Genomic DNA, 6000 nt, shown 5'->3' with positions numbered 1-6000 from the left:
TGTACAAATAGAAGTGAGACTAGGTACTCCGGGTCCGGCTCCTTTCACCCATCCTTGTATTTGTAATGTTAGCCATGATGTGTATGACTGCAGTTTACTACTTCTCATTACTGCATGTAATAAAATGAATGCAAATAGTTAATCCATTGGTTATATTTTGTTGAGTATTAGGATTACATTCACTGTACAGAAAGTAAGATGACATTTTCAACATTGTGTCACCTATATGTTGCCATATTAACACATTTTTATATGATGAGATTATGTTTCTGTAGTTTTATATTAATCAAATTAGAACCTAAAATCTTTTTTCTAAAGCAATCCTATTATCTACTTAATCCTATGTACTGTTCTCTGTACCTTCAAGTACTTTAGATCTTTATATCATTCCTTACTTTTTCTTTCATAAAAAATTATTGGTACATGCTTCCAATATATATCAAATACCAGCACTGCAGGCAATTAGTACCTGCTTTATGGCAATGTAATCCTTCTACTCCTTTGCTTCTATTCCCACGCCTCTCCCTCCATCCTAGATCCCCTACATGTCTTCTAAAGCTCTATTTGTATTTCTGTTATAGATCCTTTGTTTTGCTCTTTGAATTACTTGTCATTTGAGTTTCTCATATGAGGGAAAGTGTGCCATATTTAACTTCTGTGTTTGGTTTATTTTCAAAATTCCTAAGTTTTTTTTATACACTTTGATTTTTACATTCTCATGCTGTTTGGTTATTTCCTTAGATTTCACAAATACACTAAGCACTCTAATTTTAAAGAGAATATTTTCACTAATTACATTACACAGCTAAACAACACTGAACAACACACACACACATCCTTAATCATAGGACAAGCAATTCACACACATACATGTGTAAATCACATTTATTCTCATTCTAACAAACTCCTCCCATATTCACACCTGTTCCCACCAAATAAATCACACCTTACACATTGATCCAATTTAAACCAACACGTCATGAATTTAACACCCTACATACACTGCAGTCAGCACACAACACTTCACTGCAGTGTGTGTAGAACATCTATACCAGACACATTCGCGTCAGATCTTAAGAATCTCAAAAAGTCTAATACCAGATATTGAGCTTAGTTCACATTGTGAGCAAGAACAGTGACATAATAAGGAAAGAATATTGCATTCATTCAAAGATAAAAGTATAGTAAACTTTTGTTTGAGATTGTGAATCTCTAGTTGGGGAAGTAAGACACAGAGAATGAAAACAAACAATAAGAAATATCTTTCCAAGGTCGGAGTAATGAGGAGTTTTGAGGGCAAGATTCCCACAGAGATTCAGGGAATGGAAATGCAGCAGTCCCAGCAAGGGAGAGTGCCCTGCTGCAGACATGGTAAGATTTCCCAGGAGAGGGTGCTGGAGAAGGCGTTTGGTGAGAAGGTAGGAGTATGTAGATTGGAATCAGCCATTTTAATCATAATTTATTCTTTGCTGTGCTCCTCTTCTGCAGAGAAGCTCATTCTCAAAGTCAAGGGGTGGAGGAGCAGTGGGGCCAAGGGAAAACCTGGTGGAGAGGTGGACAGCACGATGGCTTGGAATTTGAACAAATCCCCTTGTTCAGCAACTGACATCAATGACTCTTTCTCTCCAGAATTTGTTTCCAAAACTTATCACGTGCACTTTGTGTCCTATCTGTAAGAGGCTCCTGAAGAATGTAGCTAGGATGGTTAAAAATCCAAGAAAAATGTGGAGGTACATTTCTAGAGAAGGAATTGGGAGCAAGTTTGTGGAGTTTTCATTTTTGAAAATTTAACTGCACCATGCTCAGGTCCTAGAGACACATCTAGCAATTTTTATCTTTATATGTAACTAGTCATCATCTATTCATATTGACATAGACATCTCTATATCTATCATGATCTATATTCATCAAAATAAGTATACCAACAGGAACAACTTTCACAAAAATTGTACTCCACATCCTTATTGTCACAACTTCTTAAAAGAAAATTTATAATAATAATAATAATAATAATAATAATGCCATCTAACCTTTCATGAATTGATATAATATTTAAGCCATGGATCAATTTCCAATATTCTGTATACATCTCTGAATATATCACACACAAGATACCCAATCCAAGTGAAATTCACTACACACAAAATTTCAATAATCATTTTCTATGAGATGATTTCCCATGGGTGCAACAACGCCTGCAACAAAGTATCTAATGAGCATACTACGCTATGTACCAATGATTTTGTTGTTGCTCTTTCTCTTTCACTGTCCAGAATTGCAAAACTCTCCAGAGGATGCCCGACACACCTAAGGTTCCCCCAGCTTCAAGGTGGACAAGGAGAGAGACTTCTTCAGACTCAGAATATTTCTCCCAAGTTTCCTTTGCTTCCAAGCTCATTCACGTGGACATGCTCACATCAAGTGATATGAATGCTCATGGGCCTTTTATCTCTTGCTTTTTGAAATTTTCTTCTCTATAAACCAGTAAATTACCTCAATATGTTCCAGGACCTGGAGCTCCCGAAATGACTCTATATCCAGATTTGATGGGAACGGAGAATTTTATCTTCATTTCTCCTTGCCGTGTACCTTCCTCTTTCACCACTAACTCCTCCACATCCTCAGCCTATGGAAAAGGAAAGAATCATGAATGTTTGCTACATGGAGATGCCAGTAAAAACAGGTGTGGTTGTCTTAGATGACAGAGAGGGACTAGAGCCTCTCCCAGAAGAGGATAAGAATATAATGAGAATTGCCTTTCCTGTGGGGAGTCCTCCTAAATGTGCATAGAGACCATCTTAACAATAGTGACAATAGCTTGGTCAGACTCCCAAGAAGAAAATGAAGGTGCTGAGGAGTCACATGTGGCGCTGGCCCAGAAGGCTCCTAGTGCAGACAGTGGACAGGCAGGTGAGTCTGGATGTTGGGTTCAGGTGCATAGGCTGCTGCCACGTTTTCCCAACTTCTGAGACACATAAGAAGCACATAGACTATGGGGCTAAGGAAGGCTCCATGTGCATAAATTTCCATCTGCATTTGCCAGACTGAGGAACAAATGGAAGAAGAAAATGGAGACGATCATAAGGAAGTAGAGTAGGAATAGCAACAGAAATTCTGGAGGCTATGTGAAGACGCTTCTGAAGGTTTTGGGTTCTTTCATTTTTGAATTTTTGTAAATTTTTGGTTTACTGTTTTAATAACTGGAAAGCACATTATTCATCTTTTTCCACAAATAGTAAATAGACAAAATTTAAGATGCACTCATCCTTGAATTTTCAGCAAGACAAGCACCTTCAAAGCAGACCAATTGCTATCAAACCCTGTATCAGTTTTAATGTTTTTGCTTTGTTTTGTTTTGTCTATATTGTTATTTTGTTATTGGGATTTTTTATTCTCTTTACACTAAAATAAAAACAAACAAACCATACACCTTTGGTTAATTAGGCCCTCAAGGTCACATGGCTCTCTTTATAAAATTTTATAGCAAGACAAAACTTCTCTGGATGTCTTATTAATATTTCACCAACTTTTTATTATTTGCCAGCACAGCAAACCGGGCTTCTCCTTTGAGATGTAGGAGTTTTTGCTGAAGCAATACAAGACACCCAAGTTCTAGCCCTCACTGTCCACCACCTTTGCCATCTGGAGCACTGTATGGCCATGGCCGCTGAAGCCCAGCACATTAGCTCTTGCTTTGACTGAAATGCTTTAAGAGAAAATTCTCAAACAAACTGTTTTCAGCCCCTAAAACCAAAGAAGAAAGTCGGGGCAGACTCCATTAAAAGACCTGATTCTTCTCTATATTTTACTTATTTTAGACTTGAACGCCTGACTTACACCATTTCCATTAAATCCTGATATTGCCTTTTAACTCATTCAGCTTTCCTACTGGCCCCGTTCAACATCCATGTACACACTTAGTGTGAGAAAATGTGAAAATTACAGAATTTCAACAGTACAGAAGAATGCCCCTTCTCCCCTGCCTTCACTCCCCAGCTCACTTCCCGCCACGTGCTCTTGCTTAATAGTTTGATATACAATACTGCCTGTGCATCCGATTCATTAAATAATGAAGCAGATCTTTTCTCATGTTGCCTGCTGATACACTTACCCTCAATTTCTTTGGCGTGAGAATCAACTTATTGAGGAAAGGAAATGTAACCTCATAGATGAAAGCAAAAATAATGAAAACTCAGAAGGGAATAGTACGTTGTACCCCCATATTCTTTAATGAGACAGTAAGGGGTACACTCAACCTCACCAAGACAGTAGGTGTTTGACTGAAGAGGAAATTGCATGAAGAATGTTCGGAACCAAAAAAAAAAATAAATAAATAAAAATACAGGAATCAACAACGACAACAAATGAGACTTCAGTAGCCTAAATCTGTGGGTTGAAATCACTCCCTGCATTTAGCACCTCCATATTCTCTCTGACAGCAATCTGGTCTTGGAAATGGAGATTTTAATACTTAAGATGGCAGTACTTGGCACAGTAACTGGACACAGTAAAAACATCTAACAGAGTCAATATGATGAACATGTGGCCTAAGGTGTAAGATGCTTTTCACTCTGGCAGCCAATAGGCCCTTGGTATAATTGAGGGATGTCACATTCCTACTACTCAGTCACTGAGGGTGCTCATGAGCAAGTAGTCTCTGCAGTTTTTTGCTATATCTGTGGCTGCCGGAACAGGCTTTCAGTTGCATTTCTGACAGGTGCCATGCCCTGCTCCTGTACCTACTTTCTGGGCCACTATTGCTACCTCTCTAAAGAGTCTTGGAGGCACCAGCCTGACCAAAGCACAGAGCTGATATCCTCACATCCTCAGGCCCCTATTGGTGGTGATCCCCTTTGTCTTGCCACTAGGGGGTCCCAAAATAACAGGGGCAGTTATCATTATAGCCTTGGGCTTTTCTCGGAAAAGCTGGGCTGTCATCCAAACACTTGCTTCTCTTAAAGCTAAGCTGACCTGTAGCCATAGCATCTGTAGCTCTCCTGCATAGCCCAAGACCAGTCTGTGACATTTTTGTCCTGGCCACAATGGGCCTATCCCAGCCTCCAGCCTCCAGCCTCCAGCGGCTCTGGATCATAAATGGGAAGTTTCAGAATGCAAGATAGAAGGCTGGGGATATAGTTCAGCAGGCACAGTGCCTGCATAGCAAGCACAAGGTCCTGGGTTAGATTCCTGGTCACAAAAAAAAAAAAAAAAAAAAAGAACTAAGAAAAGCATAGCTTTGCTGTGGCTGTAGGAATGCCTCACCTCAACTGCAGTCTAGGTGGCAGAAATTGATGGCTGGGTCCCAGATCCATGTAAACTCAACTGGCCTGAATCCTGATAATTTTCCTAAGTCAATTGGATTCCAAACTGAAATCTGGCTTGATTTTTTTATCTAGGCTTTTCTTCATATTTCATTTAGAGTAGTGAACTTTCCATGCATTACAAGTCTGATGTAAGTATAATGAGTTGATGCACTTCTGGCGTTTGTACTGTATTTGTGAGCCATCTGAACCATCAAAGTTTATAGAAAGAACATTTGAGACCAGGGGGGAGTGTTAGGGCGAACTTCTTCTCTTCTACCCTACTCCTCGCCCCCAGTGGGAAATAGTTAACATCTCCTGCTGTGTAGAACAGAGCTTGCTGAATTCTAACTGGCAATTCACAAAAGAGCTTTCTGTAAACAGGAGCTTAACATTTAACTGCTAACATAAGAAATTTAGAGTAAATTGAGTTTTCTACGGCCTCCCAGGTCCAGCAATGGAAATCAACAAGCTGAAGAAGCCACAGTTTGCTGTTGCTAAGTTACAGTGAGGACCCATTGTAATGCACGTGTGTGTACATTAATTCCAAGTACTTTTGTTATGCGGGATGGTAATACAAAAAGAACAAATAGATTCAAAATGATTTTTTAAAATTCCCTTTAAAGTAAACAGCAGTCAAATCCTTTTGCTCCATTTTTTGTCTTTAATTCTTTATTGTTTTAATTAAACTTAATAAGAG

At 39.0% G+C, this 6000-nt stretch overlaps 1 pseudogene; it reads left to right on the top strand.

Annotated features, from left to right (window-relative positions):
* The first annotated feature begins 1280 nt into the window (after positions 1 to 1280).
* The window catches only part of LOC102022146, a 65711-nt pseudogene continuing 60991 nt past the window's right edge, over positions 1281 to 6000 (top strand).

Source organism: Chinchilla lanigera, unplaced genomic scaffold, assembly GCF_000276665.1.
Source record: "Chinchilla lanigera isolate Chin_1 unplaced genomic scaffold, ChiLan1.0 scaffold00001, whole genome shotgun sequence".
In the NCBI taxonomy this organism is placed as follows: Eukaryota; Metazoa; Chordata; class Mammalia; order Rodentia; family Chinchillidae; genus Chinchilla; species Chinchilla lanigera.
The sequence above is the reverse complement of the archived record's forward strand: the minus strand, read 5'-3'. Positions and strand labels throughout refer to the sequence as shown.